At 30.4% G+C, this 17018-nt stretch overlaps 1 protein-coding gene across 4 annotated transcripts in view; it reads left to right on the top strand.

Moving 5' to 3' along the window:
• Window positions 1–17018, top strand: part of LOC145316426 (uncharacterized) — a 79452-nt gene that overhangs the window by 17465 nt on the left and 44969 nt on the right. For 2 of the 4 annotated variants that reach the window (XM_080156897.1, XM_080156894.1), the window contains exon 1: window positions 3821–3959. The exons of 1 other annotated variant lie outside the window; for it this stretch is intronic. The gene's annotated coding sequence lies outside the window, so the exon portion shown is untranslated. Of the gene's footprint in view, window positions 1–1723; window positions 1804–3820; window positions 3960–17018 lie in introns of those variants that run through there. One more of the 4 variants, XM_080156895.1, reaches the window with a different exon arrangement.

The raw sequence follows: 17018 nt of genomic DNA, 5'->3' as shown, positions 1-17018 counted from the left end.
TTTGCACTAGGGCCATTTTTTCATAGGCTGAGGGGGGATGGCTTATAACTCCACCAAAAAGCCGTAAAATCTGTGAAGGGCCAAATCATAGATTCTTTTTAAACTATAGAACTAACTTTAACTTAAAAATTGTGTATAGCATCGAATTATAGATAATTTTCCATAAATATTAAAATAAAAATCAAAAAATTAATCGGCCCAACAGGACTGACAAAACTGGTTTTAATCTTATAATTTTTAATTTTGATATCCACGGAAAGTTTCCAATAATACGATGCAACAAATAACAAATATCATAAAAGGTTTCATAACAAAAATTCTAACCCTTTTTGCATATTAATCTTGTTTAAATTGTATATCCCCTAAACAATCCTATATGGCAAAATGGCAACTCTAGTTTAAAAAGTATAGTAATTCATCATACATTTAACTTTCAAGGTACTATACAAAGTTTTAGACTAGAAAGAATGCTTATATAACAGTAAAAGGATGTGTGTCTGTTTATGTTTGTGTGTGTGTGTGTGTGTGTGTACCGAAGGATTTTGCTAACCGCTAAACCGATATGGTTCTCATTTATAGTGTAGCTTCTAATAGGTCCCAGGAAGGTTTATAACTATTTTGAAGAAGGGTAACACCACCCTCCTGAAAAAAATCTCCTCATGAAAATTCTTACATTTTTACTGTTTGCTACTTTACTGTTCTTATGTATATATTATATTGTTACTGCTGATCCGCTTATAAACAAAATTGTCCTTATTCAACATTTTAATTCTAAGCCACTTCAATAATATTAAAAATTGTATGCAACATAACATTATAAACATTATAAATCTTGATATTGGTGGGTCTTCCATTCCGCCAGTATATCAAATTAGCCAGTCTTCAGCGCAGTCATAATAACCAGGGGCAATTGGCTGTTTATTACTATAGTCTTTTTTGTTGGCTTAACAACTTTGGGGACTTCAGTAAATTTTAATTGGTTGGTTTAATAGGTTGAGTCATCAAACGTTTCAACCACTAATTTTTATCTACAGAAGGGGTAATTTTGTGTATCATCATTTGGGATGTACATCAATTTATCGACCATTGTCTTATCACTTTAGATCTCTGTATTAAGATACACTTGCTTTTGTAATAATATGCGGAATCGAATACCCACCCAATGGTATCAAAGATTAAAGGAATTAAAGCAAAAACTTTAAGAATTTCATCTGACAGTTTTTGCTTTATATTTTGTAGTGGTCAGTCAGTATGTCTTTAAAACTACTACAGAATAATCACCGTCAAACTTTTTTTGCTGTTATCATATAAACACAAAACTGTAGGCATAATGCTAGTTTATCATTTATTACAGCCTCTAGGGGCACTTGATGGAGGGCGCGATAGAGAGGTCGACCCTCTACTGCCTATTTTAGTTTTTAAACGTCAATTATTTTATTAAATTCAAAGACATTTAATTTTTTTTTAAATTTGACTATTATGTATTAAAAATAATTGTTGAAGAAAAATTACTAAAATAGGTTTGGACACATATACAGAAATATTATATGAATATATAACTTGCGGGTAAGCCCCCTAGAAGCCTAGAAACGATACCTAGCTATGTTGCGTAGAAGTCTCTATAGGTGAAAAAAATTTCGATTTTTTGTGATTTCTCTTGGGAGGATAGTGGTCCCCCCCCCCCCCAATAGTTATAAATAGTGATATTTTTTCTCTTTTTTAGGTTTGGTTGATTGTTATCCAAAAGAGCCACCTTAGTAGGGTCCATTTGGGGGTTAGAAGTCCTGCGGGAGTTAATTTCAGGTAAATGAAAATTATATTAAATCCGTTTTGTGATCAACAATAGGTCTACCCTTAGCATTCAGTGGCTCTGTATTTAAATGGTTGGTTGCAAAAAAAAGCATGAAATTATCTCAAGACTTATATCTTTAAACAAAATAGACTAAGACCTTTCTGGGACCTTCGTAAAGCTCCCCAAAAATTGAGAACGAAATCAATTTAAAAGAGGGGGGGGGGGTTGTTAGTTTGTTTATTATTTTAAGTCAGGTAAGGTTAGGTTTTATTGGGTACTGGCCAACTTCTATTAAGACGAACTTAAAAGTTTAAGACTTTTAGCCAATTAGAAAATTTTTCTCGCATTACAATTTCCTTAATAATTTTAGCTTAGATCCTAATGGACACATAATAAAAATATTAATTTTATTATCTAGGATGACAGATTATATAACAGATTTGGTTTTTTATGTGTAAAATCTTTTCACTTTTGTATTGTCATGCTTCATGAAAAAAATCTACGTAATCAACATTTATTTAGCGCGTTTTTATTCTTTTATTTTTAGTTAAAATTAGTTCAAAAATTGTTTAGTAATGCAACACATCTACAATTAGAGTGTGTCTGTTCGTTCGTCTGACCTGCCCAACAGTCGCAGTCAATGATTATTAAGCCCGTTTTCTTTAAAAGATGTTTTCAGTCTAGTTTCCAGAATATTTTTCCTATTTATTTGGAACTAACATAACCCTTGAACAAGGATGACAACATTCATGATAGCGATGCTTAACAAATCAGCTAGTTAGACAAACGGACATTTAAAAATAAAGAATGAAAAAGAAACAAAATATTATTTAGAAATTTATACTAAATTTTAATACAATTGTGTCTCAAAATTGCCAAATAACAAAATGGATTAATGTATTTACATTTTAAGACTTAATTACACAAAAATGCCAAATCTTTCTAAAAATCACCAATCCTAAAGATCAATTAAAAAGAGACGGACCGACGCTAAATAAAAAAGCTTCACTTCAAAGAAACATAGTGTAATGTTGAGAATTTATTCATGTTTACAAAATAATGGTGTTGTAAGTTTTCTTAATTGCCGCGATTTTCACCAACTACAGTTTTCCTTTTTGCACTTCCCCCCAATTATTACCTACCCCATTACCCCCTCTATTATCCTTGATGCATGATTTATATGCCTCCCAATAAAGTGGGGGGGAGGGGTAAATTGTTTCCTAAGCTATCATCTTTTATTTCCTTTCCTTCTCTCTCTCTTGCTATGCCAAGTAACATTAAAGATTGATGGGCGGCTTTTTATATACTTAAATTATATTTGAACAGATATCTGAATAATAAGCTGAAGTATAAAGAAACTTATTCTAATGCTTTAGTTTATTTGTTCAGAAAATTTATAAAAGATAGACCTACTGAATGGAATTAACTGGCTGAGAGGCTGTATTTTAAGTTGACATAAAATATGGTATTTTTTCATATTTTATATAAATTGCCGAAATTGTTCTTATGTGAAGCTTTCCTTTCTATGTAGATTAAAATTAATCAATCGTTAGTGAGATCTTAATAGACAAACATTAAAATCTTGCTACTTTATAAAATACTAGTGGCTACGCCCCTAGCTTCTAGGGGCTCTGTCTTAGAAGGAACAGAGATGGGGATAGAAAAATATCTTAAAACCATTTTAAGACTTAAATCTAGAAATAAAATAGCCTAAAACAGTCACACGCATTTGTTGGGCTTACCTAAAATAGAGAACCGAATCGGTTTAGTAGTTATTGCTTAAAAAAAAACTTTTTATAATAGTATATAGCTACATATTAGGGAAACTAAAACAAATAAGGTTGAATGCAGTCCGCCCGTCAACATTTTTATAACTATATACCCAACTATTCAGGCCTATAGGCCCCATACTCTCTCCCCCCCCCCCCCCACTTCCACATCGTATTTTTTTCTTTCGGGCCTTTACGCCTTGATTTTCCGATACAATTGAGCCCTGAAATCTCGGGGCAGTTGCGTCAATTTTGACGATGTCGTGTTGGTTCTCTTGTGTGTATATGTGTTGTGTATACATATATTATACATAGGTTAGGTAACCCACACAGGGATACCTATATCGGTACCCAAAGTTTCGTCAGTCGGAACTCAGGATTGATCAGTTACACACAGGGTAGGCAAATTCTACCTTTTTTTCTGTTTTCATTTTTTACTTCTATTCTAAAAGCTAATCTTTTACGTTTAAATTAGTTAGTGACTTAATCCTAAAAATAATTTTCACATTATGACAAATATTGAATACGTTTCATAAATTTTATTTTTGGTGAAAATGCTGTGTTGTTTGCATGGATGTGATCTTGTGACTAATTTTTGTGTTCTCATAGTGATTGACTAATCATACTAACTTCATTTTTTTTCATTTAAACATTTACGGTTGAACTAAAATGTATTTTCTTGGGTTAGTGAAAATCTAAATATATAGATATTAAAATATTGAAGAATAATTTTTCTTTGATTTGCCTAAAAATTAGGTTCTAGGAAACTATTTTTTTCTTTTAAAAGAATCAAAATATGATTTATTTGCAAGTGAAACATTTATAATCATGACCAGTCCTCTTTAATTGTATTACTTAAAAGAGCTAAACTACACAACAATAACAAATTACTTTGAAAAACAATATATATTCTTTTCAATTATAAAGAAATAATTTTTTTTTAAAAGTTTGACTTCGAAACCTATCATTATCCGCTGAATTGAGACCAATACACAGTCATACTGAAAAATCATGTATAGCATCGTATTACAGACAATTTTCCACGAATTTTAAAGTAAGAATCATAAGATTAATATCAGTTTTGTTAACTCGGGCCTTCATAACCTCCGTGCAAATAAAACTAATTTTTTAATTTAATATCCTAGTAAAGCTGTTTATAAATCGATGCGATAAATAACTATTTCAAAATTCTTTTTTCTTTACCAAGCTTCAAATAGTTATCTATAAAAATAAACCGAAATGAAAATTATAAATTATTTTCTACATGACAGAAAGATATGAAAAGTAAAGAATTGCAATTTTTTGCAGCATTATTTGTTTTCGAGTTGACCACCCCCTCTCAAAACCAACATACATAAACAATTTAATTTTAGAATTTTGTGAAGCAATCCGCAATTGATAGGTTCAATTTTGAAGTAATTATTGCAGAAAGAGGGAGGGGGGTTACTGATGTTGTGATTCACTGGCTAAATAAAGGATTTTACCCAACTTTTTTTATAAAATTTTTTTGACAGATCTTGCAATATCTTGAGTCACATTTCTCTACTTTCATTACATTTAATAAAAATTATTTGTTCAAATAAAAAAAACAAGGACTAATATGTCCATAAGTAACTTTTTTAAATTTTAAAAAAAGAATAATGAATTACAATAAAGTAAAATGAAGAATTATTTTTAATACATTCCAAAAATATTACCAAAAAGATATATTTTTGAACAATCTAACAAATTTATATTCTGTAAGACAAAAATTGCATAATTGGAAGGTATTGTCTACAAATCAGTAAAAAATGTTGCTCTCCGATGTCTCATTTTATCATATCCAATGTCTGCATATGAACTTGGGATCTTGGATCTAAAGTGATGAAATAATTACCGATAAATTAATGTGCATCTCTAATGATGATTCACAAAATTAAACTTTTTGGAGATTGCAATAAGTAGTTAAAACGTTAAGACACTCAACTTAATGAACCGACCAATCAGGATTAAATAAAAATCCAACAAATAAGAAAACGTTAACTAAAACTTTGGAGACTTGTTAAGTAAACAGCCCTATTTCCCCTCAACCCCCACCCCCTACGTTGGGATGCAAAGAATACGTACGGAAATACCCTACTTATCAAGTAGGTACAATACTAAAAATAACTTGAAATGAATTGCTAATTTTAAATGTCTATTGCAATCTGTTGATGCAATAAGATTTCTTCATTAAAATTTTAGATCAAACTAGATTTTGGTTGTATAATGAGGATTTTAATATCAAAGATCTATTTTTTTATATAAAAATATATCAGGTCTTATATTGGAAAAAATGTTAACATTACCATTTTTCGGATTACTGCCTTTTGTATCTATAATGTTTTCATAGAGTTTGATTATTTTATCAATATCTTTAAATTGGGGCCAAATAATCTTTTTAAAGTCTTTTATTTAAAATTAGAAATAAATTACTAAATCATTTCTGATAAATAATCAAAAAATACCTGCATTTTCAAAAAATCATCTAAAAAATTAAATGTTATTTTTCACAATTAATAAATTTACAATAGTGTAAGATTAAAATTCTAGGAATGGATAGAATATAAGTGGATATTATGATAGGGAAAAAATGATCGTTCGTTGATCATGTAGTAGGGGAGGGGATGGGGGTTATCGCTGCGTGCTTCACTTTATTAAAGTACATGAAAATCTGGTGTAAGATGATAATATATCCATTTTTAAAGGAATTTTTTAGGGGTAGCCATTTTAGGCCTTTAGGGCACTGTCATACCATTTTTATAAAGTGTTGTCTAAAACCTTGCCTTAATTTTACAACAAGGTTAAACTGCTCGCAATTACCAATTTGTTCTTACGATCAAATTTGGCCAAAATATTTGTACAATTTGCGAAAATAAGAAAATGTTGCAAAATTTGTTGTGACGTGTTCCTCTGGCTTAACCTCGAACTCAGCGGCAGTCGCAAATATTTTTGTAACTAATCTTCTGACTAAATGGGTCAGGTGGGGCTAATTGATATTTTATTACTTGGATCTTATACCAAACTTTTATGTTCTCTAATGAGGTGAAACATGCAGCGGGCTTGAATAACGATTCCCCCGTTCCACTACCTTTACCCCATCCCATCCTCTTCTACTGGATGAACAAACTGATGAATAAACGAATTCCATGTTAGCACGCTAAATTGAAGACAATTTTTTTCCATGTCATAATATCCACGTATATTCTACATCCATTGGAGGATTTGAAATATTGTTAAGCTGATTTTTTTAAAATTTTGATTTTAATTTATTTAGAAAATTTACAGATTTAGTCTATATTGTCTACTAGCAGCTGCACCTCTAGAATCAAATAGCTCTGAAGGGAGGAGAATAGGGCAGGAAAATGTTGAAAAACTATAAAACTACTTAAATTTAAAAATAGAATAACCTTAAGCAGGGACCAAGTAAAGCTTCTCTGTTAAGTGGTTATTAAAGTTGACAAAAGAATATTCTACTTTATATCAGGATATAAAGCACAGTATTAAATTGTTTTGCAACTTATTTTTTTTTCACCAGTCAAAAAATCCTCGAGAAAAAATTTTATTTTTAGATACAAATTGAATAATTGTCCGAAGAAAATCATTATATTCTTAATTCTTTATGAATAAAAATAATATTTAAAACATTTACAAAACGGACAATAAATTGTGAATGCAGGTGCTAAAAGTCAAATTGAATTAAAGAATTTAACCTAATTTAAAACACCTAATCCCACCAAGGCTTTCAACCCAACAATGGGGATCAAACTTTTTTAAACAAAAGTTTTTGGCATGTGAGCGACCATTTGGTTAATCCTGATTACAGTTACGAATATAAATTCCTCAGCTTTTGTTTATTTCTTGGTAGCGTAGCTGCTCTTAAAGTCTTCTATTTCATTAAGCCAATATTTCGGTTGGTTCCTAACTAAGGCAGAGAAAGAAAATGACCGAAAAATTGATGTACATCCCTAATAATGATACACAAAATTGCCTGTTCTTTAGATTACAATTAATTTTGGAAACGTTTGGACACGTAATAAACCAACCAATCAAAATTCAATAAAAGTCCCTAAAGTTGTTAAGCCAACGGATAAGAAAACGTTATTATAAAACTTTGGGGACTAGTGTAATAAACATCCCAATGTCCCCTCCCTACCTGATTTAAAATCCTATTCTTTACAACAACAAAAAAAAACATTTAAAAGTTACAATTGAAATTAATCTATTTAATCTTTATTCTAAAATACCATCAATAATTTAAAGATTTACATTTTGACAGATAAAAACATCAATGTCATGAAAAGATAATAATTTTAATACTATTATCTAACGTAATAAAGTAAATTATAATGTAACAATAACAGGCGTTTCCAAATATTTTATTGTACTATATTATCATAAGTAATCTAGACATTTTTTTTATAATTTCCACTATAGAAAGATACAAATAGATTTTTTGATAATCTGTCATTTTAATCTTCATATAGTCATCAATTTATGAACTGGCATCTGAGGAAAAATATTTTGCCACTAATTAATTCAGTTATATGTGGCAATTATATTTTTTTTGTATAAAGGATTTTCGTCTGAAGCTCAAGATTTCATAATCTTCTAAACTATTGAAATTCTCAACTTTGGGAAGCATCATTTATATCCGTTGATTGTCTTAGGCTATATTATTTTTACATTTAGGTATTAGGGGAGGTTTTAGGCTATATTTCAGCACTTTCCCTACAACTTCGAAAACAGAGGCCTAGATGCTAGGGGCACAGCCGCTAGTTTTATTTCAAGAAGAGGAAATGTGCTTGTGATGCTCCTATAGGTTAGGAGATGTTTAGGTCTAGAAGGAGGGTTACAGCTCCCAACAGTTGTAATTTTTTAAAAGATGCCTTTCCCTTAATTCCTGCATGTGAAACACAATAGAGAATCATTTTATATTATTTAAATAATTCAACTCTGTGATAAATCTTTTTATTTGAGAATGATTATGAAAACAAGGATGGCAAAATAACGTTTTCTCATTTGTTGGCTTAATTAACTTTGGGAAATAATATTGAATTTTGATTAGATGGTTCATGAAGTAGAGTGAAAAACGTTTCAATCACTAAGTGTATTCTACAGGAGGGTAAATATGTGTAATATATATAGGGATGTACGTACATCAATTTATCGGCCAGTGTCTTATCCGTTTAGATCCCTGAGAAAGCTGTATATATTAAGTGACCCCTCCTAGAATAATCAAATTAACGATCTACTCATCTTCTAGTAGTTGCAACATTAATTTTAGACAGGGACAAATAATAAGAAAAAAGAAGAGTAAACCAAAACATTTAATTTTACTTGGGGATAGACTTAAAGGGTTAGTGCAATGTGTATAGAATATACATGGATATTAGTCAGGAATAAGGTATAACCAACAAGCAAAATAAATCTAAAAAACATTTTGGGGCAAATGGAGAGGTTGTCAATTTTACGATGTGTTTACCCCCAACGACAGCTGAAAAACAAGTATAGGTTTCATGATTTTTTCCGAATTAATTTCGTTATTGGTATAAGCTGGATATTAGTACAGGGGAAAAAATTTCGACAATTTAGGTTGTGGACATTGACATAATTTATTGGTCAGTTCATTCATCCACTATGAGAGGCAAGGTTTACGTAAAGGGGGTGTATTGGAGGATCGTTATTTTAGCCAGCTACAAGATTCACTTTATTAGAGTACATGAACTGGTAAAAGAGACGTTTAAGAGATATTTCAAATGCCTAAAACATTCAAGAGTTTAATAGCTATCTATCGCATTGTATTCCGCGGATATTAAAATGAAAAAAATAAGATTAAGATAAGTTTTGTTAGCCCCGATGGGACGAAAACCCAGCTAAAAAACTGCTATTAATTTTATTATTTTTATTTAAATATTTGTGGAAAATTGTGTAATACTATGCTATACATGATTTTTCAGTGTGGCTTGAAACCAGCGGATATTAATCTGTTTCAAAGCCGTACTGGAAAATATATTTTCTTTATTCTTTTATAATTTAAATCAAAACTTTTATATTTGAGAAAACATTACTTATCCCCGGAGATTGTATGAATTTATTTTAATATCTGCTAAAATTAAACTTAAATGAAAACAATTAATATTCAAAAGTCTTGACCAACTACTTTGGGAAATTTTTATACTTCTGAAATTCAGAGAGATAATGGGGACAATCGGCTGTTTATTACACTAGTCCCAAAAGTTTTATAATAATGTGTTCTTGTTGGTTGGCTTAACATCTTTGGGGATTTTTGATTGAATTTTGATAGGTAGTTTAATTAAGTTGAGTGTTGAAACGTTTCAACCACAATTTTAATCTACATAAGGGGTAATTTTGTGTATTAGCATTGTGGATGTACATCAATTTATCGGTCATTGTCTTATCCTTTTAAGTCCCTGCAATAAAGGGATTGTTCTACGAAGTGTATTTAAAGAGTTAAGGTACTTAGAGTAGTGAACTTTTATATGTCTTAGTAGAATATATTAGGCATTGGATAGATATGATTATATGTTAAGAATTTTTAACATTGACCAGACCAAACTTTTTTTATTTAACAATATCTAAAAATGTTAAAGTGATTTGCCACATAAATTACATGAGAATGGTCTATTTTTTTCCAAATATGTATAGCCAAAACACCAATATGAGAGAATCTTTTTCCACATATTTCACAAGAGTTATAAAAAAATTAAACAGGGGTTCCCCTTGGGACAAGTTACTTAAAAAACATAAAAAATAACGTCCGGTTCATTATAGGATAGGTTTTCTATAGATTCTTTTTTAAAAAATAAAGAAAACCGTCTGGTTTACTTACAATATACACATTATCTCACGCGGAAATACCAACTAACCATACTACATATAATATATATATATATAAAAAGACCATTCTCATGTAATTTATGTTGCAAAATACTAACTTTTTTAGATATTGTCAAATAAAAAAAGTTCGGTCAGGTCAATATTAAAATTCTTTATCACAATCATATCTATCCAATGCCTAATATATTCTACTAAGACATATAAAAAGATCACTACTCTAAGTACTATACTAAATATTTTATTGGTTATTCTTTGTTGTTATGTATATTTTGTTGTATAAAAAGTTTGAAGTTATATTAACTAGTAAATGCTATCTAAAGTTGTATTTATGACAATAAAGTTTTTGCCATATATAACATGTAACGAAGTTGAAAATAAAAATGAAAAACTCATTTTTTAAGGAAAATCCCTGGTCAAATCTTTTAATTTTAATCAATAACTTTATATTATGCACTAATACGTTATTTAAAATAGAAAAAACTTACAGTTCACTATTTTTTTTTAAATGCACTTCGTGAAACTATCCCTTTAGCAATAAAACAAAAATTTATTAGAGAAAAAATAGTTATTCTTCTGATGAAATATCCCTTGATGATTTTATGCGAAGCTCAAAAATATCACTAAAAAACTATATAAGATGTATGCTAAGCTGTCAATTGTAAATATGCATATAGAAATACAATATTGTCTGCCTTAATCTGGATTTCCTATGAGATTATTATCGATATAATGAAGAGAATAAATCTATTTCTTTTAAAAACAATTTTGTTTCTTTAGAAACTTACTTTACATACATCCTATTATATAAAGTAGTAAGCGTCTTTTGTCTGTCCCGAAGGATCTTGCTAACCGCTGAACCGATATTGTTCTCCTTTACAGTGAAGCTTCTTATAGGTCCTGGGAAGGTTCAAACTATTTTTGGGGAGGGTGTCTTCACCCCCCTCCCCCCCAAAAATATTTGGTTTACTCTTTTGAAACTCAAATTTGAAATGGGATGAGGTCGACTTTTCCCCCTCCCCTACCTTAAGTACCCCTAGAGGCTTCTAGGGGCGTAGCCGCTAGTATTTTAAAATAGTAAGGTTTTTTGTCTGAAGCTTAATATTTCAATAACTATTGAACTGATTTTTCTAGCCCCCTTCAAATACATGGCCGCTAGTAGTCAAAAAAAGATTTTTTAATATTTAATCAAATTAATCATTAAAGAGGAATAGTTATTTATCGCATAATCCTCCTATTATATAAAGTAGTAAGCGTTTTTTGTCTGTCCCGAAGGATCTCGCTAACCGCTGAACCTATATTGTTCTCCTTTACAGTGAAGCTTCTTATAGGTCCTGGAAAGGTTTTAAACTATTTTTAAAGAGGGTGTCTTCACCCCCTCCCCTACAAAAAATGTTTTTTTACTCTTTTGAAACTCAAATTTAAAATGGGATGAGGTCCATTTTTTTCCCATCCTACCTTAAGTGCCCCTAGAGCTCTAGGGGCGTAGCCGCTAGTATATATATATATATTATAACAGCTTTCCTCAAATAGTGAAAGAAAAATTATAAGATTTGACTCCAGTTTTGTTAGCCCAATACCCGGGAAAGCATTGACATTTTTTTCAATTAGTGGAAATAGTAAAAACTAGACAAAAAGGCATGAAAAGATGTTTTTAGGTTCTCTATTATATCAATATGGCTTTTATATGATACACTGTTTACGAATATGATTTTATAGATGTCAAAACATTTTATACATCCTTCACAAACTTGACGCTTAGCTCAACATTTCAAAATATAAACCAAAAATATGTTTTTTTAAATGTCATATTCACTTCAATTTAAAGATATCTACCTCATAGTTTGGTTTGGAATACACATAAAAATACATATTTTCAATGTATTCTTTTACTTAAATTATTTTAAATTATTTATTTTTTAAAATTATTCTTGGAAATGTAGTTTTATTATATACATAACAAAAAAAACATAATAATAGGAGGAGAAAACTGTGTTTGGTTTTTAGAATCTTAGAAATAACTCAGGGATCTAAAGGGATAAGACAATAAGCGATACATTTATGTTCTCTGGTGATGATAAACAAAATTAACCCTACATTTATGATCTCGATTCATTAGCTGAATTTTGAACTAGAATTATTTTATATATGTTATCTTAAAATTTTAGGATAGTATTGTAGAAAACGAGCATTTACTAAAAAAAACTCATACACAAATTCACACACACACACAAACATATTTAGGATTATTTCCACCTCAATATATTACAACAAAACACACTTTTTTCACCTTTCTGCACTTCAATGAAGAAATTGGATTTATTGCATAAAAAAGTGCAAAAAAATGTTAGAATTGAATGGGTTGGGCTTGGATTATGCAAATAAATATTGCCTTAGAGAAAATTGATGCTTTTCCTCAAATTGACTATCGAGCACTGAAACCTCCCCCAATTTATATTTAAAATGTATTAAAATAAGGAGGAGAGAAGTTTTTGGGAATAGTCCTTTTCGTAACATCGCCCCATATGACGCGAAGAAAAATATGAAGAATCCCCCCATAAGGTGCGATGTTACGAAAGGGACTATACCCAAGTTTTTTTTGCATAACCCCTGCAGGAAGATATCCTGTACCCAATGTAACCCAACCTAACCAGTCTTTAAAAATACATGAATATCCACCCCTCTTCTTATTTCCAATTTATTTTTATATATAGGGGCCGGGGGGATATGTGCTCAACTATGCACTTTGAGGGAAACCGCCAAAAAAAATGATTAAGAGTGCCTGTATGTCTACCTAAGTTTTTTTTAAAGTTTTTAAGTTAAAAGGTGCTTGTATGTTAGAAGAATTTTTAAAACTTATAATAAAAGAATTTTTGTTTATGTATAAGGCCTAATTTAGGTACTACTGATTAACATTTAATGAAATTATAGCAAAAGTATATGTTCATTTTAAAATTTAACTTAAAATAATCTTCTGTTTTGAAATGTATATGTATGCAGTGTTGACTGTGTATAAAATGAGTGTTTTTAGTCATGCCATTGTTTCAAACTTTGTAAGATTCATTCCATCATGATGCAATGCCACACTTGGCTCCAATAGAATATAGGTTTTGGAAAATGGATTTTTAACTGAACATTATTAGTGTTTTCATAAAGCAGTTTATGGATCATGGAAAGAAAACGAAGTACCTGGTTTCGTCATATTTTCACAGTAACTTTTGATAGGTTTGGTTAGGTAAATGTTAATGATTGCCTTGCACGGTTAGAGCTCCCACAGGGGCCAGAAATATGTAAAAAGCGACTGTGAAAATACGAAGAAACCTGCTACTTTGGTCCTAGTTTTTTTCCCCACAATAAGCAAAATGTAAAGAATCATAAGTAAGATTATAAGTAATAAATAAATTTTATTCATGAAATAAAAATATATATTACATTTCAGGTACGTTTTTCATCAATTACTATGGAGAGGTCAAAAAGTTAAAGGATTAACATTTAATTAATAACCTATCAAAAGCTACTGTAAAAGTACGACGAAACTAGCTACTTTTAATTCTTTTTCTAATTGGCTATTTAATTGAAAAAAAAGATATCGTTTATCTTCAAATTTATTTTTTGATACTCTCTAGAAAACCTACATTTTGCTGAAGCCAAGTGTGATGTTTTGCAAGCCATTAAAATAGGAAAAAACAAAGATTTATTGATGGCAGGAAAGTTTAGAAATTAGCATTGCTTCCTTTTCTATTTTATTTACAAGAATTTATATGTAAACAAGGATAATTATGTCCATCATCATTTTGAAGTCTAAGCCCCCAGGGATCTAAAGGGATCAGACAATGGCAGATAAATTTATGTACATCCCTAATGATAATACACAAATTATTCCTCTATGTAGATTACAATTTGTTGTTGAAACGTTTGGGCACTAAAATAATAAACAACCAGTCAAAATTCAATAAAAGTTCACTAAGTTTTTAAGCTTACTTTTAACAGATCAGAGGTGAATTCTTAAAAAAACTTTTGCCTCACTAAAATCAGAGAGGCTCGCTAAAAATTTAGAGGGGATAATTTTGCCTCACTAAAATTTTAGTGGGGCAAACTGATTTTAGTGAGGCAAAAGTTTTTAAGAATTCACCTCAGCTTCCTAAAATTAATGAGGATAATATTGACAACTAATAATGTAGCGAAGTTCAGAATAATTTAACAAAAAAAAATGTCTAAATTCATGAATCCTTAGAGCATTAACGAATATTCATATCCAGGGAGGGAGGGGATATTGGACTGTTATTATACTAGTCCCCAAAGTCTTATAATAACTTTTTCTTATTCGATGGCTCAACAACTCTGGGGTCTTTTATTTAATTTTCATTGGATGATTTATTTAGTTGAGTGTCCAAACGTTTCAACAACTAATTGTAATCTAGAGTAAGGGTAATTTTGTGTATCATCATTTTATCAGTCATTGTCTTATACCAATAGATCCCTGATTCGAATCCCTTATCCTTAAACTGTTAAAATAATGTTATCATCTTTCCTTTGTAAGTCATCAGGTTATGAAAAAAATGAATAGGAAATCAGGGAGGGAGGGGGACATTGGGCTCTTTATTACACTAGTTCCCAAAGTTTTATAATAGCGTTCTCTTATTCGTTGGCTTAGCAACTTGGTGGGTTTTTAATGAACTATGACTGGATGTTTTATTAATCTACAGAAGGGGTAATTTTGGTTAACATAATTGTGGGTGCACATCAATTTATCGGCCATTTTCTTATCCCTTTAGATCCCTGATAGGAAATGTAATCTATAAAATAAAGTAGGACAAGAAAGGCACTAATTAACGAGGATGGTAACAACGAGGATTTTAAAATTCAATATGTTAATTGGACCCTTGAACCATCTGCTGTTCATCATAAGTTGCTTTGCTTATTATAGTGATATTTAACAACTTGAAGCTTTTAATAATTTATCCATATTGGACTGGATAGTTAGTGCTTCTAAATTATCTTCAGAGTATTTGTCTGTGGAACTTTTAGCCTTTTTTCTAGTCCCTAAACTGCCTTCTTTCATAATTGATTAGGCCGGACCAGAACAATGAACAACCTTCCCGGCTAAATTTTACACCAATAGATGAAGTTAACTTAAAATCAGGGTTTCATTGATAAGTATATTAGCTGTAAAGGATTGGGACCCCCCGTCCCTCTCCAATGAATATAGTATATGAGTGGACTTTATGAATTTAGGTTGCTAACATGGAACTCATTTATTGGTCACTTTGTTCGTCCAGGAGGGGATGGGGTAAAGGGGGTAAATCGTTATTTTTTATTTTAGCCCACTGCGAGTTTCACTTTATTAGAGAACATAAAAATCTGCTATGACAACCATGTAATAATAAATCCACGCCCCCCCTCCCCCTATACACAAGGCATAAATCGACACATTAACTCATGTAGCTGATAACTTATTTAAATATCTTTATTGTGGCTTTAATTCCTCTTATTGTGTAACCAAATTAAAATCTTTTTTCTTTATGACATTATTACAATAATGTTATTTATATTATATTATATATGATAACATATTTTAAGTTTATCCTGTGTTATAATGTAGTAAGGTTTTCTGTCAAAAAAAACTTCTTAAGTTCCTCCTTTTTGGGAAGCTTCATATAGCTTCCAGCCTTGTTTTAGGGTATGTTATTTTTAGATATATGCCTTGGGATGGTTTAGAGCTATTTTGCTGCCCTTTTCTTATTCTTTTATAGACAGAGTCCCTAGAAGCTACTGGCGCAGCCGTTAGTAAATAAATGTAAGTGTTACTTTTTTGGAGGAAAAAAAATGATATAAAAACAGTCAACTATTAATTCCTATATCTCAACTTTCAATAGATTAAAATATATTCGTGTGTATGTGTGTGGGTGTGTGTGTGTGTATGTATGAGTATGTTTGTGTGTGTGTTAGTTTATGAAAAGAGCATTATATTATAACATCCCACTGATCTGGCAAGATAAAAATAAATTTCTTTAACAATTTTATGCCCATCTAACAACCAAAATGCGTTGGTATAAAACAAAAATTTTAAAATATAAAAAAAATTATTTCATGTTTTTTTTATGTACTAAGTAAAGTTGTAAATTTTAAGACCAACAAATCTACCTCTTCTTTATATTAAAATTGTTGTTGTCCTCTAAGTTTCTAAGCTAACGAACGAGAGAATGTGTTTATAAAACTTGAGGGGTCAGTGCAATTTACAGTCCAATGTCCTAGGGAGGGAGGAGACATTGGACTGTTTATTAATGCATTTTGATTGGTGGGTTCATTAAGTTGAGTGTACAAACGTTTCAACCACTAAATGTTATCTACTAGAGGGGAAAATTTGTATATCATTATTAGGGATGTACTTAAGTTTTTGTCTTATCCCCTTAGATCTCTGTCATTGTCCCCTCTTTGCTTCTTAGGGCTTAAGCAAATAACTTTTATCCACATTTGACCCATAGTACCCAGTCTGTATGAAGTACGAAATATCATTTACACAATACACACTAAATCCAAGCTTAAATATTCATTGCAAATTAAAGAAGATTTATTTTATA

This window comes from Acartia tonsa, chromosome 4 (assembly GCF_053477335.1).
Source record: "Acartia tonsa isolate MP-2025a chromosome 4, ASM5347733v1, whole genome shotgun sequence".
In the NCBI taxonomy this organism is placed as follows: domain Eukaryota; kingdom Metazoa; phylum Arthropoda; class Copepoda; order Calanoida; family Acartiidae; genus Acartia; species Acartia tonsa.
The sequence above is the reverse complement of the archived record's forward strand: the minus strand, read 5'-3'. Positions and strand labels throughout refer to the sequence as shown.